The 20,636-nt window shown below is 30.6% G+C and overlaps 1 protein-coding gene across 1 annotated transcript in view; it reads left to right on the top strand.

Moving 5' to 3' along the window:
• Positions 1-16,567: 16,567 nt before the first annotated feature.
• Positions 16,568-20,636, top strand: part of Pkg21D (Protein kinase, cGMP-dependent at 21D) — a 55,867-nt gene continuing 51,798 nt past the window's right edge. The window contains exon 1 of the mRNA XM_065501407.1: positions 16,568-16,706. The gene's annotated coding sequence lies outside the window, so the exon portion shown is untranslated. The remainder of the gene's footprint in view (positions 16,707-20,636) is intronic.

Below are 20,636 nucleotides of genomic sequence, written 5' to 3'. Positions count from 1 at the left end.
TTAAAATTTTTTTTTAAATCTAAAATTTTTTTTTTAAATTTAAATTTTTTTTTAAATTTGAAAAAATTTTCTTTTTTGTTTATTAAATTTTTTTTTGCAGAAAAAAAATCGTGTTAAAAAACATTTTTTTCCGATTTTGACCCATTTGACCCATATGGTCTTATATGCATCGTTGCGAAGGTCTTTGAAATATCTATCATTAGATATCCATATTGACTATATTAATGTCTTAGTAATCCAGATTTAGGTCAAAAATCGAGGTTGTGCTGGTTTTTTCCTCATATCTCAGCCATTTGTGGACCGATTTTGCTGATTTTAAATAGGAAACTTCTTGAAAGCATGTCTGACAGAATTATTGAAGATTTGGATCCCGAAGATATCTGGGGTCTTCAGAAAATTGATTTCAACAAACAGACGGACAGACAGACAGACGGACATGGCTTAGTCGACTCCGCTATCTATAAGGATCCAGAATATATATGCTTTTTAATGTGGAAATTACAAACGGAATGACAAACTTATATATACCCTTCTCACGAAGGTGAAGGGTATAAAAAGAGGTTACTGTCTTTAAAAATATAGCTGATACTTCAATAAAGTAAAAATATGGTTTAAAATATTCAAAATTGTCTGCGTAGATATCAAAAGCATGTAAAAAATATGCAATTTTTTCGAGGCTGTCTTACATTTTGTCTCATAACTTTTTGTTTTTTGAAGCGATTCTACTAATTTTCAATAGCGAACTTCCTAAGTAGGACAATAACTAATATCATGAATTAAACTTAATTATATCTGCTTGATATTTTGGACTTGAGCATGATTTACACATACAAATAATTAAATCTGTATCTGAACAAACATATTTGCTTTAATTTTCCGTGTTATTTTTATACCCTTCACCTTCGTGAGAAGGGTATATACAAGTTTGTCATTTCGTTTGTAATTTATACATTTTTCATTTCCGACCCTATAAAGTATATATATTCTGGATCCTTATAGATAGCGGAGACGATTAAGCCATGTCCGTCTGTCTGTCCGTCTGTCTGTTGAAATCAATTTTCTGAAGACCCCAGATACCTTCGGGATCCAAATCTTCAATAATTCTGTCAGACATACTTTCGAGAAGTTTGCTATTTAAAATCAGCAAAATCGGTCCATAAATAACGGAGATATGAGCAAAAAACCGGGACAACTTCGATTTTTGACCTATTTTTGATCTATATCTGGATAACTAAATCATTAATATAGACAATATGGATATCTAATGATAGATATTTCAAATTCCATTGCAACGATGTAGATAAGGCTAAAGTAAGTTGGACCTACAATGGGTCAAAATCGGGAAAAATATTTTTTAAGCCGAATTTTTTTTTCATCAACAAATTTTTTTTGTCATACATTTTTTTTCAAAAAAAAAAATTTAAAAACTAAAAAAAAAAAAAAAAATTTAAAAAAACTTTTTTTTAAAAGAAATTAAAAAACTATTTCAAAAAAAAATATTTTTGAAAAACAATTAAAAAAAATTTAATTTTGTTTACCTAAAAATATTTAAAAAAATTTATTTTAAAGTATAATTTGGTGACGGGTATATAAGATTCGGCACAGCCGAATATAGCTCTCTTACTTGTTTACATTAAAATGCTCCACCGATGAAGAGACTATAATATTTAATTCAATTTCCTTCTTTAACTTATTCATAAAAACTGAATTCCAACTATTGCATCCGTTGTTGTGTTTTGCTTTTATTTTAATTAAAATTATTTTATTATAAAAATACTACTACCTCAAAATATCGTCATCAGCCTCAATAAATAAAAAATACAGTAATATTGTTTAAAATATAGAAAATAATCTGAATAACTCTCACAAAATACCTGATAAACATTAAATTTTTCGAGATTGTCTTACATTTTGTTTTATAACTTTTTTATTTTGAAAACGATTTTGCTCATTTTCAATAACGAACTAACTAGGATAATAACCTTCATCATGGGTTAATATTTATTAAATCGGTTCAATATTTTAGACGTGAGCATGATTTACACACACAAATGATTAAATGTAACTAAACAAACATATTTGCATTAATTTTCCGTGTTATTTTCTACATTAAAATGCTCAACTGATTCTGATTTGATGTCTATAAAACTGTATTTAATTTCCTTCTTTAATTTAGTCATAAAAACCAAAAATTCCTGCTATATCATCCGATAAACCTGCAATTTTGTTGAGGTTAAGTTATATTTTGTTTCATAACTTTTTTATTTTAAGAAAATGTTTGCTAATTTTTAATAATGCAATATCTAGGGAAATAACTTACATCTTGGGTAAAATTTAATTATATCGGTTTTGTATTTTAGACATAAGCATGATTTACACACACAAATGATTAAAAAAGTTTCCAAAAAATAACTTTGCTTTCATATTTCAAGTAATCTTTTATACTAAAGTGTTCAAAAAATTCTACTTAAATGTTAGTAAAACTATTTTTAATTTTCTTCTCTGATTCATTCATAAAAAAAAAAACAAAAAAAAATCCAACTAATTCTTTCGTTGTGTTGTGTAGCTTTTATTTTAATTAAAATATTTTTTTTACAAAAATACTAACTCTACTACTTCTAAAATATTGCTGGGAGTCTCAATTAATAAAAAAGTATAATAATATTGTTTAAAATATAGAAAATAGTCTCAATAACTATCACAAAATAAGTGATAAACATGCAATTTTTTCGAGATTGTCTTACATTTTGTTTCATAACTTTCTTATTTTAAGAGACATTTTGCTCATTTTCAATAGCGAACTATTTAGGACAATAACTTATATCATATGTAAAATTTAAGTATATCGCTTTAGTATTTCAGACATGAGCATGATTTACACACACAACTAATTAAATCTGATTCAAAAAAATCATATTTGCTCTCATATTTCAAGTAATCTTTTATACTAAAGGGTTCAAAAAGTTCTACTTAAATGTTAATAAAACTATTTTTAATTTTCTTCTCTAATTCATTCATAAAAAAAAATCACAAAAATTCCAACTATTTCTTCCGCTGTTTTGTTTAGTTTTGTGTTGCTTTTATTTTAATTAAAATAATTTAAATTTTAAATTACAAAACATTACAAATGCCGGCTTGTTTGTATTAATTTACACAGTTAATTAATTTATCTTGACAAACGTTGTTTATTTTTGCCATTGTTGTTGTTTTTATTGTATTTAATTTAATAATTTAATCAGTTTATCCGATTGTTTAATAAAAAGTGTCGTTGACAAAAGCCAGAACACTGTCGTTGTATTTATTGTCTCTGTTTTTGGTGTGATAAAACGCGGTTTACTTTACAGCGATTTTTTTTTGTTGTGTTTTAATTTTTGTATTTGTTTATAAAATAAAGTGAATTAATTGTGTTTTATTAAATGTTTATTGTTTTTAAAGCCTGTTTATTGGCAGTACAAAAGCATGAAATGCTGAATTAAAAAGCAATTAGTATTAATAGTAATAATTTTAAGTAAATAATAAAAAAAAATAGTGAATATAATAAATATTGTTACAATAAATAAGTTAAAATAACAAAATTATTTATTTTAATATTTCATATTAAAATTGCAATGCAATTGATAAAAGCCCTAACTAGCATTTCCATAAATTTACTGAAAAAAAAATGAAGAATTATTTAAATAGGAAATACATGAGGTTAAAATGCAAATTTGATCAATGTTATTAAGAAAACACTAACAAATACACTAAAAACTTTTACAAATATTATAAGAAACATATTTTAACAAGTAAGAAAGTATGGTCGGTCAAGCCCGACCATATAATACCCTACACTAAGTAAAAGAGCAAAACAAATTTTTCTTTTAAAATTTCAATAATTTATATTTTTGAGTGATTTTCGGAAGTGGGGTTATATGGGGGCTATGACCAATTATGGACCGATCACCATGAAATTAGGTCATGTGATTTATGTCTACATTAAAGTTAACTATGTTGAATTTTGTGTGTTTACCAAAATTTTTAAGCGATTTATGCACGTTAAAGTGATTTTCAGAAGCGAGTCTATATGGGAGCTATGACTAATTATGGACCGATCGTAACAAAATTTTGTGTATATAAAACTAATTTGGAGTGGAATTTGTGGAGATACATATATAAATTAAACATTTATGACCGATAAAGTCAAATTTCGGGATGACATTTGTATGGGGGCTAGGTGAAATAATGGACCGATTTCAGCCAGTTTCAATAGGCTTAGTCCTTGGGCCAAAAAAATAATATGTACCAAATTTGATCGAAATATCTTCAAAATTACGACCTGTACTCTGCGCACAAGGTTTACATGGACAGCCAGCCAGCCGACCAGACGGACGGACAGACGGACATCGACTCAGAAAGTGATTCTAATTCGATCGGTATACTTTAAGGTGGGTGTTAGACTAATATTTTTGGGCGTTACAAACATCTGCACAAACGCATAATACTCTCCCCACTATTGTGGTGTAGGGTATAAAAATAGAAGTAGAAGAAAAGGGGAAGTCCATAGATTGAGTCAGAGTGAAATTAGAAAGAGAAAAGTATAAGTAGAAATGGGAGGAGTAGGAGAAGAAGATGTTCAGAATTCAATAGAGGCAGATCATCATGAGACAGTTGCTGGGTCACCATGAGAAGCAATTTGCATGTTCGGTCATGCTTTCCCTAAGAAAGGCATCTATGCACCTTAATTCCCTCACAGATAACCCGGAGATGGCACTAAAGGTTCGCTCATCTAAAATTCTGGCACGTAAATCACCCAGTGCCGGACAATTACAAAAGAAGTGTAGGATGGTTTCTTCCTCATTCAGACAACTTCTGCAGAAGTCGTGATAAGGTAACTCAAGTCTTGAAGATATGGGAACCGAAAGTGCAATACCCAGTGAACATCGCCACCATATTGATAAGTCGTATTCCCTGTAGTCGAAGTAGATATGACATCCTCGTAATGAAGTCTGGTTCATCTTCCTATAGCAAGGCTCATATTCCCGCCAAGTAATCAGCAATACAATTGGCTTCATTGTCCCTGTGTCCACATACCCATGTAAGTATAACTGTCTCATTTAAGGATGTCAGGCATTCCTGGTCCATATTCCATATTCCAGGCGTTGAGCTTAAAGACCGTCTTCAATGCCAATTTCCTGGCCATTAGATCCACTGGAATCCAGTTGAGTAGAGTGAAGAGAGTCTGCGTTGCTGTAGTTCGAAATGCTGATGTTATCAAGATTTCCATGATTCTTAATACCCTCTAAAAGAGTACACGATTAGTGGCCTTGTGCATTGCCCTCCACCAGACAGATACCCCATAAAATAATATCGTATCAACTAGCCAGTTCATGTTCCAGGGTCTAATACCCCAGCTCGAGCCTTTGGCCTTTTTGCAGACATTCACAGCCGTCATGGCCTTAGCTGCTCTTGCCTATGTATTGAGTTTCCAGGATAATTTCCTGTCGAGTATGATGCCCAAGTACCTTGCGTTGTTCGAGAGGTACAAATCGATTCCGCTCAGTCGGGGTAATGTAAAGTTAGGGATCTTAGTCCATAATGAGAACAGTAAAACTTCAGTTTTACTGGGATTTACACACAAACCTCTATCGATACTCCATCGATTTAATATTTCGAGTGCCGTCTCCAGTCTTTTCGATATGGTGCCCAGACGAATCACTGAAACTGCGACCGCTATATTATCCACGTAGGCGACAGTCTTGTAGCTTTGGGAAGATCTAGAGATCGTAGTCGTTACAATTTTAGAACGAATGATCCTATAATTCGGTAGGTACCTAATGAACATAACTACGGCTTGATCGAGTCCTAGAGAATCTAGGGCTGATATTATGGTTGCAGATTTCATATTATTGAAGGCTCCTTCTATATCCAGAAAGGCCACGAGTGTGTAATTGCGGAATTCGATAGATTTTTCGATATACCCCACTAGTGAGTGAAGTGCCGTCTCAAAAGGCATGTTGAGAGGTAGATAATATTCCCTGATCAACTGACATTCTAATATGAGTATCGATAATTCTTTCCAGGGTCTTAAACAAAAAGGATGCTAGGCTTATGGGTCTAAAGTCCTTTGCCTTGGTATGTGAAGAAGGCCTACCTCCCTTCGGGATTAAAGTCACATAGCATTCGGTCCAACTATTGGGTATGTAGAACCATGAGGACAGGCTTGAATGATTGTCATCAACCATGGTGTAACTAGTTCAGCGTTGTTTTGCAGGCCAGCCGGTATGATACCATCCAGGCCTGGCGATTTATAAGAATCATACTTTTTTGTTTTGCAACCATCACTTTTAATGGTGGCTATACAAATAGTCACTTGTGTTCCGGATTCAAGGGTAATTTTACCTGTCTCTGTCTATATCTGTTTAACTTACAAAGCAAGCCATTTGAAAAGTCATAACTTGCATCTTCCAATATGCTGATATTTTTGGACAAAAAACAACATTAACTATCTAAAGACGTCTAAAGCAGATTGGTTTGAGTTGAGAACTTATTTCTATTAAACACAATGGGCGACAATTGTTGCCTTTTGAAATTTTTTTTCTGATAATCTGATACTTTTTAGGCAACATAAACATTTCCAATCAGAATCCATCTAAAACAATGTTCTGCTGCAGTTGATTAATTATATTTTCTACCAGTGCCCTCATTTATAAATTTTGTAAACAAAATTTTAAAATAATGACCATAATTCGTATTAATCCTTTAAAAACCAGTTTATTTTTTCAAATTTTATTATCATAAAAGCAATTAATTCAAAAATACGTCTTTTTAATTAAACTGTATTAATAAACAATTAATGGCTAATGTGAGTTAAATGAATTTTGGTAAACAAAATACTACAGAAATTCACATTAATGACATTATTAAGAGCACAGTGTAACGAATAATATTTAAAAAAAAAAATTAAAAAAAAAATCATCAGATAGTAAAAAGTACTGAAAATACTAAGATATTCCTCTACTACAATCTTTGAATACCATAGAAATATAGCCGATTCAGTCACTGCTGACATTTCACCAAAAGTATGGAAAAAGATGATGAATAAGTCTGAGCTGCATTTTTGTTTCTCTTGCTCAGTCTCTTTTACATTCAGTCAAGTGTCTTCATGCATATGACGAAGTTGTGTCGTCGTAAATTCTCGATAGATTTTCATCAAGACTTTTAAAGTTTCTAATCCCACATAAGTTAGTGGGTGTAAAAAATTCCTAAAATTATTTAATTATTCAGCATATTTTGTTGCCTGCTAAAATTTTTGCCAATTCATTATTATTACTTAATGCTCTACACGTTTTTTGTAATAAAACAACCAACAAAATAATAACAAACTTTTAATAATAATTGTTTGCAAAAAAAAAACTTTTTTCCATGGTTTTATTAAATGCCATTCAGCAAATTTTCAATATTATTACTTCATTATAGTTTTATGTAAATAACAGATGTATTTAAAAATATATAATAATTTTATAGTTTCAACAATTAAGGTTAACATTTAATAATTCATGTTAACAATTAAGACGTGTTTAACATTTTAATTTAGTTTAACTATGGTCATCTATTTTCAACATAATAACAGGAGCTTAAACCATTTAGAAATGAGTCACTTTACTGTGGTATTATTCCACACTATGGATGATTATAATAACTTTGGGGTTTTATGTTTAATTTGCATTTTATTTATTTAGTTTTTAGCCTTCCCTTTTATCAATTTTTTTCTTTTAGTATTTTTGTTTATTAAAAACAGATATAAAATAAATATAAACAAAAATTGTAATCAATATGCGAGTAATTGTTTTTTTGTTTTTGCAATATATTAGCCATGCATTAGATATTTTGTTTATTTTATATACACCCTACAATAATTTGATTGAAAACAATAGGAACCAAACTCAGCCATGGGGCACGATCTGGAATCAGATTTTCATGATAACAAAACTCTCAACTAAATTTATTTCTCAAACTTTTTGAGCTAGAACTGAACTAGAACTGAACTAGAACTGAACTAGAACTGAACTAGAACTGAACTAGAACTGAACTAGAACTGAACTAGAACTGAACTAGAACTGAACTAGAACTGAACTAGAACTGAACTAGAACTGAACTAGAACTGAACTAGAACTGAACTAGAACTGAACTAGAACTGAACTAGAACTGAACTAGAACTGAACTAGAACTGAACTAGAACTGAACTAGAACTGAACTAGAACTGAACTAGAACTGAACTAGAACTGAACTAGAACTGAACTAGAACTGAACTAGAACTGAACTAGAACTGAACTAGAACTGAACTAGAACTGAACTAGAACTGAACTAGAACTGAACTAGAACTGAACTAGAACTGAACTAGAACTGAACTAGAACTGAACTAGAACTGAACTAGAACTGAACTAGAACTGAACTAGAACTGAACTAGAACTGAACTAGAACTGAACTAGAACTGAACTAGAACTGAACTAGAACTGAACTAGAACTGAACTAGAACTGAACTAGAACTGAACTAGAACTGAACTAGAACTGAACTAGAACTGAACTAGAACTGAACTAGAACTGAACTAGAACTGAACTAGAACTGAACTAGAACTGAACTAGAACTGAACTAGAACTGAACTAGAACTGAACTAGAACTGAACTAGAACTGAACTAGAACTGAACTAGAACTGAACTAGAACTGAACTAGAACTGAACTAGAACTGAACTAGAACTGAACTAGAACTGAACTAGAACTGAACTAGAACTGAACTAGAACTGAACTAGAACTGAACTAGAACTGAACTAGAACTGAACTAGAACTGAACTAGAACTGAACTAGAACTGAACTAGAACTGAACTAGAACTGAACTAGAACTGAACTAGAACTGAACTAGAACTGAACTAGAACTGAACTAGAACTGAACTAGAACTGAACTAGAACTGAACTAGAACTGAACTAGAACTGAACTAGAACTGAACTAGAACTGAACTAGAACTGAACTAGAACTGAACTAGAACTGAACTAGAACTGAACTAGAACTGAACTAGAACTGAACTAGAACTGAACTAGAACTGAACTAGAACTGAACTAGAACTGAACTAGAACTGAACTAGAACTGAACTAGAACTGAACTAGAACTGAACTAGAACTGAACTAGAACTGAACTAGAACTGAACTAGAACTGAACTAGAACTGAACTAGAACTGAACTAGAACTGAACTAGAACTGAACTAGAACTGAACTAGAACTGAACTAGAACTGAACTAGAACTGAACTAGAACTGAACTAGAACTGAACTAGAACTGAACTAGAACTGAACTAGAACTGAACTAGAACTGAACTAGAACTGAACTAGAACTGAACTAGAACTGAACTAGAACTGAACTAGAACTGAACTAGAACTGAACTAGAACTGAACTAGAACTGAACTAGAACTGAACTAGAACTGAACTAGAACTGAACTAGAACTGAACTAGAACTGAACTAGAACTGAACTAGAACTGAACTAGAACTGAACTAGAACTGAACTAGAACTGAACTAGAACTGAACTAGAACTGAACTAGAACTGAACTAGAACTGAACTAGAACTGAACTAGAACTGAACTAGAACTGAACTAGAACTGAACTAGAACTGAACTAGAACTGAACTAGAACTGAACTAGAACTGAACTAGAACTGAACTAGAACTGAACTAGAACTGAACTAGAACTGAACTAGAACTGAACTAGAACTGAACTAGAACTGAACTAGAACTGAACTAGAACTGAACTAGAACTGAACTAGAACTGAACTAGAACTGAACTAGAACTGAACTAGAACTGAACTAGAACTGAACTAGAACTGAACTAGAACTGAACTAGAACTGAACTAGAACTGAACTAGAACTGAACTAGAACTGAACTAGAACTGAACTAGAACTGAACTAGAACTGAACTAGAACTGAACTAGAACTGAACTAGAACTGAACTAGAACTGAACTAGAACTGAACTAGAACTGAACTAGAACTGAACTAGAACTGAACTAGAACTGAACTAGAACTGAACTAGAACTGAACTAGAACTGAACTAGAACTGAACTAGAACTGAACTAGAACTGAACTAGAACTGAACTAGAACTGAACTAGAACTGAACTAGAACTGAACTAGAACTGAACTAGAACTGAACTAGAACTGAACTAGAACTGAACTAGAACTGAACTAGAACTGAACTAGAACTGAACTAGAACTGAACTAGAACTGAACTAGAACTGAACTAGAACTGAACTAGAACTGAACTAGAACTGAACTAGAACTGAACTAGAACTGAACTAGAACTGAACTAGAACTGAACTAGAACTGAACTAGAACTGAACTAGAACTGAACTAGAACTGAACTAGAACTGAACTAGAACTGAACTAGAACTGAACTAGAACTGAACTAGAACTGAACTAGAACTGAACTAGAACTGAACTAGAACTGAACTAGAACTGAACTAGAACTGAACTAGAACTGAACTAGAACTGAACTAGAACTGAACTAGAACTGAACTAGAACTGAACTAGAACTGAACTAGAACTGAACTAGAACTGAACTAGAACTGAACTAGAACTGAACTAGAACTGAACTAGAACTGAACTAGAACTGAACTAGAACTGAACTAGAACTGAACTAGAACTGAACTAGAACTGAACTAGAACTGAACTAGAACTGAACTAGAACTGAACTAGAACTGAACTAGAACTGAACTAGAACTGAACTAGAACTGAACTAGAACTGAACTAGAACTGAACTAGAACTGAACTAGAACTGAACTAGAACTGAACTAGAACTGAACTAGAACTGAACTAGAACTGAACTAGAACTGAACTAGAACTGAACTAGAACTGAACTAGAACTGAACTAGAACTGAACTAGAACTGAACTAGAACTGAACTAGAACTGAACTAGAACTGAACTAGAACTGAACTAGAACTGAACTAGAACTGAACTAGAACTGAACTAGAACTGAACTAGAACTGAACTAGAACTGAACTAGAACTGAACTAGAACTGAACTAGAACTGAACTAGAACTGAACTAGAACTGAACTAGAACTGAACTAGAACTGAACTAGAACTGAACTAGAACTGAACTAGAACTGAACTAGAACTGAACTAGAACTGAACTAGAACTGAACTAGAACTGAACTAGAACTGAACTAGAACTGAACTAGAACTGAACTAGAACTGAACTAGAACTGAACTAGAACTGAACTAGAACTGAACTAGAACTGAACTAGAACTGAACTAGAACTGAACTAGAACTGAACTAGAACTGAACTAGAACTGAACTAGAACTGAACTAGAACTGAACTAGAACTGAACTAGAACTGAACTAGAACTGAACTAGAACTGAACTAGAACTGAACTAGAACTGAACTAGAACTGAACTAGAACTGAACTAGAACTGAACTAGAACTGAACTAGAACTGAACTAGAACTGAACTAGAACTGAACTAGAACTGAACTAGAACTGAACTAGAACTGAACTAGAACTGAACTAGAACTGAACTAGAACTGAACTAGAACTGAACTAGAACTGAACTAGAACTGAACTAGAACTGAACTAGAACTGAACTAGAACTGAACTAGAACTGAACTAGAACTGAACTAGAACTGAACTAGAACTGAACTAGAACTGAACTAGAACTGAACTAGAACTGAACTAGAACTGAACTAGAACTGAACTAGAACTGAACTAGAACTGAACTAGAACTGAACTAGAACTGAACTAGAACTGAACTAGAACTGAACTAGAACTGAACTAGAACTGAACTAGAACTGAACTAGAACTGAACTAGAACTGAACTAGAACTGAACTAGAACTGAACTAGAACTGAACTAGAACTGAGCTAGAACTGAACTAGAACAGAAAAAGTTTTTGATTAAAAAAATACCCTTTAATATTAAAGACTTTACTAACTATTCAAGTTTAATTTTTCCATAATTTTATCATTTTTGTAGGGCATTCTATAATATCTGCTTAACAATTATTATTTTTTCTATTGTTACTTTTATCAAAGTCATATATTATTATTTTTTTAGTTTTGTTTGTTTGAATATGTTCTTAACAATAAATACATTGAGACCCCAATGCTGTTATTTTCCAACTCATATATTTTCATTTAGTCTTCATAGTTGCAGTCTAAATACATTTTATTTAATAATATTGACTGCCAAAGTTTGTTTAATAGAAATAAAAAACAAAGCATTATTTATTATAGATTTTAGTTTTCGATATGGTTGTAAAGTAATATTAGAATTTTTTAAGCCAGAAAACCGCAAAACATGTGATAAAATATAACTATTGAGTGTATGACTTAAAAAATGCGGGATTTACAATAGATGGTGTATCTTAATAACTTAAATGTCATTTTGAAATTTATTTTATCATTTATTCTCACTTAGTTGTTGAGCATTATAGTGAAGAGAACAAAGTTTGTTTTTTGCTTCGGAAATGTCGAATTTTATTCCAACAAAGCGTCATATGCGGGAAGTTTTGCTTGGCTTCTTTAATTTGAAAGAAAGTGCCACTGAATCACGCTGATTGCTCACCAAATCTTATGGTGAATGTGTTCCATCAGTTTCAATGAGCGAAAGATGGTATGTGCGGTTCAGAAGACAAAGTTTCATGACCAAAAATTGGTCATATAAAATATAAATTTCTTTATGAACTGAATAAATATATAGATATGTAGCTATAACATTAAAATCTATTTTTCCACTTACTATTTATAATTTATTTATTTATTTTCCAAATACCTCACAACTATTCATAATATTTATTTATCTTGTACCTAATTAAAACGTGTTTCCAGGCAAATTACTTATTTACTACGACGACAACGTTTATGAAAAATATGTATATAAAAATAGCTACTCCTACAAATCTAATTAGATGTTAAATAAATGTCAAAAAAAGTAAATAAATAAAAATAATTCTTATTGTATTTTTCATATTTAATCAAGTGTTAATCAAGCGTAGAACGTAAAAAATCATACACACAGAATTTTTCCATCAGCTTTAAAAACGAAACCTGGTGAGATTAGTACTCTTAAAAATGTTATTTAAATTATTTAAAGCTTAAACAAATTAAATTATTTTATTTGCACGAGTGACAATTTATTACCATACAAAAATATTTACAGATTTATTTCAGACACAAAGGAGGTTTCTTAAAGCTGGAAATAAATTTCTGGGTTAATTGTTTTAATAAAAGAAAAGAAAGTGATATAAATGTATCATCATCTGATACAATGACACATTTTAGACCGAGTTGTATTATTTTTCGTCAACAACTAAAAAATCTTATATTCTACACATCAGATATAAATAGCTGATTACAATTTTCAAAAATGTTTACCAAAAAAAGCTTAAATATCCTAAAATCAAATATCATAGGTCAACTATTTTAAAATGCTTTTTAGTTAACTTGCGTAATGTTCTTACAAATAGTAAATAAAACCCAAAGTTTGTTTTCCAAAATGTCAAATTCTAGTTTAGCTTGCACTTCAAATGATAATATTTAACTAAAAAAAGTATAACAAAGTTCAAAGTTCATTAAATTTAAAACCTTTCAACCAACTCATTAGAATTCAAATTAGAATTTAAGAGATATTTAAATATAACAGCAACTGACAAGAATAAAAGCTAAATGAATTCAAAGTCAAAGGTCAATTAAATCAAATTTAAGAAATATTTTAAAATGCTAACTAACTATCACACAATAAAATACTAAATAAAAAAAATTTTAATTTCAATTATAGATTTTTATGTAGTTCAATTTTAGCTTCAAACATAGGTCTTTTTGTTGTTCAATTTTAGCTTTAAACATAGGTCTTTTTGTTGTTCAATTTTAGCTTCAATCTAGGTCTTTATATAGTTCAATTTTAGCTCCAATCATAGGTCTTTTTGTTATTCAATTTCAGCTTCAATCGTAGGTCTTTATGTAGTTCAATTTTAGCTTCAATCTTAGGTCTTTACGTAGTTCAATTTTAGCTTCAACCATAGATCTTTTTGTTGTTCAATTTTAGCTTCAATCGTAGGTCTTTATGGAGTTAAATTTTAGCTTCAATCATAGGTCTTTACGTAGTTCAATTTTAGTTTCAATCATAGATCTTTTTGTTGTTCAATTTTAGCTTCAATCATAGGTCTTTACGTAGTTCAATTCTAGCTTCAATCTTAGGTCTTTACGTAGTTCAATTTTAGCTTCAATCATAGGTCTTTTTGTTGTTCAATTTTAGCTTCAATCGTAGGTCTTTACGTAGTTAAATTCTAGCTTCAATTTTAGGTCTTTACGTAGTTCAATTCTAGCTTCAATCTTAGGTGTTTACGTAGTTCAATTTTAGCTTCAATTATAGGTCTTTTTGTTGTTCAATTTTAGCTTCAATCGCAAGTCTTTACGTAGTTAAATTCTAGCTTCAATCTTAGGTCTTTACGTAGTTCAATTCTAGCTTCAATCTTAGGTCTTTACGTAGTTCAATTTTAGCATCAATCTTAGGTCTTTACGTACTTCAATTTTAGCTTCAATCATAGATCTTTTTGTTGTTCAATTTTAGCTTCAATCGTAGGTCTTTACGTAGTTCAATTCTAGCTTCAATCTTAGGTCTTTACGTAGTTCAATTCTAGCTTCAATCTTAGGTCTTTACGTAGTTCAATTTTAGCTTCAATCATAGATCTTTTTGTTGTTCAATTTTAGCTTCAATCGTAGGTCTTTACGTAGTTCAATTTTAGCTTCAATCATAGATCTTTTTGTTGTTCAATTTTAGCTTCAATCGTAGGTCTATATGGAGTTAAATTTTAGCTTCAATCTTAGGTCTTTAAGTAGTTCAATTTTAGCTTCAATCATAGGTCTTTTTGTTGTTAAATTTTAGCTTCAATCATAGGTCTTTACGTAGTTCAATTTTAGCTTCAATCATAGATCTTTTTGTTGTTCAATTTTAGCTTTAATCGTAGGTCTTTATGGAGTTAAATTTTAGCTTCAATCTTAGGTCTTTACGTAGTTCAATTTTAGCTTCAATCATAGGTCTTCACGTAGTTCAATTTTAGCTTCAATCTTAGGTCTTTACGTAGTTCAATTTTAGCTTCAATCATAGGTATTTTTGTTGTTCAATTTCAGTTTCAAACTTAGTTCAATTCTAGCTTCAATCTTAGGTCTTTACGTGGTTCAATTTTAGCTTCAATCATATTTCTTTTTGTTGTTCAGTTTTAGCTTCAAACTTAGGTCTTTACGTAGTTCAATTTTGGCTTCAATCGCAGGTCTTTATGCAGTTAAATTTTAGCTTTAATCTTAGGTCTTTACGTAATTAAATTTTAGCATCAATCACAGGTCTTTATGTAGTTAAATTTTAGTTCCAATATTAGGTCTTTACGTGGTTAAATTTTAGCTTCAATCATAGGTCTTAATGTTGTCCAATTTTAGCTTCAAACGTAGGTTTTTATTAAGTCAATTTTATATTCAATCGTATGTATTTTTGTTGTTCAATTTTAGCTTCAATCATAGGTCTTTATGTAGTTAAATTTTAGCTTCAATCTCAGGTCTTTACGAGTTTCAATTTTAGCTTCAATCTTAGGTCTTTACGTAGTTCAATTTTAGCTTAAATCTTAGGTCTTTATTAAGTTCATCTTTATCTTCAATCATAGGTCTTTGTGTAGTTCAATTTAAGCTTCAATCGTAGCTCTTTATGTACTACAATTTTAGCTTCAATTATATGGTAAATAATTGCAAAATTGTATTTCATACAAAATGGATAAATATAGTCTTGATATTTGTATTCTCTAGATAAAGATAAATCAAAATAACTGAAAAAAAATTAAAATTTCAATAAACAAAAATCTCATGATTTAAAAAATATGTGAATTTAATAGAAACAAACCAATTATTAATACTGTTTATTAAAAAAATCTTAAAAATTAACAAAAATCTAGTGTTCGTGATAAAATAATTTAAAAGTGTGAAAAATTTTACTCTTAAAAAGTGTTCAAAACCAACTCCTTTAAATGTTCATAAAAGTTGAATATAAAACAAACCAAAATATCAACCAAGAATTAATCAGTTTCAAAAAAACTTAAGAAAAACACAATAAATAACAATAACAAATTTAATCATCATTTGAAAATAAATCAAAATCAATTAATATCCACCCAAAACAATCTGTAAGTGGTCATGCATGATTTGAGCATAACAATTGTCGAGGAGCATACAAAACGTTTAAGTCGCAATCTGGCCTTAACACAGACCAGGCGACGCACCATAACCTTTCAAGATCCCCAGGAAATAGAAATCCAGAATCCCGACTCTAAAACTACCATAATAAAGAATTCCAAACAGAAAAGCTTCACCACCACCACCACGACAGAGAGAGCTTTGAGGCCGGCCAAGGATCCGGTGACTGCTACAATAACCACCACCACAGTGGCAGTGCCCTATAAAAATTTCAAAATTTGGACTGATTATGATAGGGAACAGAATTTCCTATTGCATATAAAAGAACAAAAAGATTTGAAAGATCAGCAGCAGAGGCAAATGAAAAGTATATGATATATGGACGAGCAGGAACCCCAGCGAAGAAATAAGGGTTCTAAATTAATTATTGATTTGAATTGATTATAATTTAAAAAAAAGAAAACAAAAGGAAATAAGGAGGAGATTTTTATCAGCTTTAATATAAAACAAAATATTGTGTAAGTACTCTTATATTTAAATAATTTCATTTAAAACAAAAACTAATTTCTTAATATAAATCTTTATTAGAAAAAGGTTCACTTTTATTTATAAAGTTGTGGTATTTAACAATTCTTTGAATTTTATTGTAGATTTTTTTTTATTTTCTTTGTTTTACGTGTGTTTGATTAATATTTATGCCCTAGTCTTGAATATGAATTAGAAATTGTTCCCATTTCTATGTGGTCTTGGCCACAAATAATAAAAAAACATAAACAATTGTCCTTCTTTTAGCAAAATTGTTTACTTCTGGGTCAAATAGCTTGTTTTATATATAAAATAACATTAGGGAGCAACTTATTTCTAGAAGAGGTAAAACTTTTTTTGATGGAATATTACGGTTTCATATCTGGCCTCATATTCTAATTAGGTCAAAGTTCAAACAATTTTAAATTTAAATTCGAATAAGTTGCTTGTACTTACATATTCCAATATAAGCTAAATATATTTTCAATAAATTTGTCACCTTTTGTACTAAAAATACTTCCCATTTTTTTAAACAAATAGAAATATAGTTAAAAAGCTTGAAATATATTATGAATTACTAGCTTACAGTTGACCTTTAATTACAAAGGTCACTCAATAGTTTTAGAAGAAATGAATTTATAATGAATTTTAAATTAAAATGTTTTAATTAAACTGGCAATTTGCCATTAGAAGAAATTTTAATGGAATTTTTAACAGAAGAATAATAAATGAGGTCAAAGGTCAAATAAATTGTGCAATGTCATCTGAATCTATTTCAAACGAACTTGTAGCCTTTTGGGCTAAAAATACTTAGTATAATTACACAAATAAAAGTACGATATTTGTAGAGCTTGGAAAATGTTATTAATTACTAGCTTACAAGTGACCTTTCATTACAAAGGTCACTCAGTAAAGTAGAAAATATTAAGCTTTAATAAGTTTTAAATCTAAATTTTATAATTAAAATGGCATTTCGCTAATTGTATAAGATCTGTATAAAAAATTTCAATTCTAAAAGAGAAAATTTTGATATAGGTCAAAGGTCATGTAAGATTTTGTATCATTCTCACTTAGATATTGAACAATAAATGTCAAATTTTGTGCCAACAAAGTGTCATATGCGGGAAGTTTTGCTTTACTTCTTTAATTTGGAAAAAAGTGCCGCTGAAGCACACCGATTGCTCAACAAATCTTATGATGAATGTGTTCCATCAGTTTAAACGTGCGACAGATGGTTGGTTCAGTTCAGAAGTGGTGATTTTGCCACAGAAGACAAGGATCGCACATGTCAGCAAAAAATGTTTGAAGACCAAGAATTAGAGACATTAATCCAGAAGATTGTTGTCAACTCAACAAGAGCTTACAAAATCATTGGCAGCTACTTAATCAGAATTTGCAAAAACAGGGAAATTGGGTACCATACAATTTGAAGCCGGGAGCCCTTGAATGACGATTTTGCACGGCCAACCAGCCAAATCGACACTAAAGTCAAATATCCATGGCTCTAAGGTAATTATCTGTATTTGAAGGGAGCAAAAGTGTCATATCTATTATGAGATGCATAAACCTCACCAGATCATCACGGGGAACCTGTAACGAACGCAACTGATTCGTTTTAAGCGAGCATTGACCAAAAAATGCCCAGAATATACAGCCAGATATGAATTCGTAATAGTTATTCCATCATGTCAACGCTCGGCCACATGTTGCAATACCTGTTCAAAAGTATTTAAAATGAAGTGGTTAGGAAGTTTTGCCGCACCCGCCATATAGTCCAGACCTTGACCCGTCCGACTACTTTTGGTTTCGATCGATGCAAAACACTCTCTCTGGGATACCCTTCACTTTGAAGCAGAATATCCGATATTAGCTTGATTCGGTCTTGGCCTCAAAAGTTAAGCAGTCCTTTTGACTCGGAATCCATATATTGCCAGAAAGTTGGGAAAAGGTCATAGCCCAATACTTTGAATAAATTTTTATTCTACAATTGTTTCAAAAAAAGAAAGCTAAAAATTTGGAAAACAATCCAGCATTTTGAAGTCATACACCGAATAAAATTTGATAACTAAAATGGCAATTTGCCAATTGTTTAAGATTTGTATAGAAAAATTACAATTTTAGAAGAAACAAGTATGAGAGCTATATTCGACTGTTTTACTTCAAAATAAAAATTTTAAATACTTTTAGGTAAAAAAAATTAATTTTTTTCCAGATGTTTTTTTAATTTTTTGGAAAAAAAAATGTTTCGAATTGTTTTTTTAAAATTTTTTTTTTTAAGTTTGAAATTTAAAATTTTTTAAATTTTAAAAAAAATAATTTTTTAATTTAATTTTTTTTTAATATTTAGCGAAAAAAACTTTTGGTGAAAAAAAATTTGGATTAAAAAAATATTTTTTTCAGATTTTGACCCAGTACTACAGTGGTGGCCAGGAATTTAAGACAACAATTGTTTGCTAAATTCCACGTGATTGTCAATTATTTTTTCAAATATTTAAACAAATATGTATGCATGAGGACCGTTTTAACACACAAGTGTTTTTTATTCGACTGTGTCAATTCATACATATTCACACATACAATTTTTCTACAACTTGACCAACAATTTTTTTTTTTAATAAACATATTTTCTCACATTTATATCATTATATTTTTATACCCTCCCCCACCATAAGTGGTGAATGAGGGTATATATAAGTTTGTCATTCCGTGTGTAACATTGAGAAATATTCATCTGAGACCCAACAAAGTATATATATTATTGATCCTTTTGAAATTCTAAGTCGATTGAGCCATGTCCTTCTGTCTGTCTGTCTGTCTGTCTGTCTGTGTAAAACACGCTCACGTCACAAAATAGGCAAACAAAATTGGTAAACTTACAAAAAAAATGTTTATTGTTCTCCTAAGCAGTTTGGTATTGAAAATCAGCAAAATCGGTTCAGTGGAACCAGAGTTATGAACCAAAATGTGAGACAACCTAAAAAAAAACTTGATAATTTTAACATAGTTTTCGATATTTGTGCAAATATATTGCAGATAATACCATAAAATTGTACACACGTTATTTTTATGTTAAAGGGACTAACTTTGGCGAAAATTATAAGAATCGGTCCATGATTTCTCCTAGCCCCCATACAAATTTCTTCCCGAAATATGGTTATATGGTCTGTAAATGCCTACAAAATTGCAGTATCCACACAAAATTCAGGAAAAATAAGTTTCGTGCTTAAAAAACTTACAACCCCAAATTTTTTGTGGATCGGCCCACATTTGACCGTAGTCCCCATATAAAGTTCATTTCCGAAAACTTGTTTTATACTCTGTTTCTTCACTTGAGGTAAAAAGGGTCGATCCAAACGTATTAACTAATTATTAAGTATATAAATTGTTAAATTTCATTTCATGAGGTCCAGACTTAAACTCGACAACACTTCCCCTTTGCGCATGTGAAATTTCATTAAAATCGGACTAAGGGTTTAGAAGTTACAGATTTATTTCCCTCTTTTTTTTCTCATACCACTGTGCGCCACTTTGACACTCAGATATTGTAGATCGTTTAACCCAGTTCCAACAAACTTTTACGGTTACCTATGTAAGAAAATAATAATTTACACGAAGATTTAGAAAAATTAAATTTACACGACAATTTCTCAATTAAAAGACAATAATTAACTGTGTCAAACGTTCTAATAGGAATTTCAGTTATAAATTGCTGAATTAGATAAAATTTTTTGTACATTTGAAATAAAATATCTTCTGCGTAAACTACTCTTTCTAACAATTGTTATATTATTTCAGTTGTTATACCATCATATTTAGGTGGAGGGTATTTAAAATATAGTACTCTTACTTGTTATTATTATAAAATATTCGGACCAAATTTCGTATTTTTAGTTCCATTAGTTTCGGTCATATCATGTTATTAA

The sequence above is a fragment of the Calliphora vicina genome, chromosome 2 (genome assembly GCF_958450345.1).
Source record: "Calliphora vicina chromosome 2, idCalVici1.1, whole genome shotgun sequence".
NCBI classification, from domain to species: Eukaryota; Metazoa; Arthropoda; class Insecta; order Diptera; family Calliphoridae; genus Calliphora; species Calliphora vicina.
The sequence above is the reverse complement of the archived record's forward strand: the minus strand, read 5'-3'. Positions and strand labels throughout refer to the sequence as shown.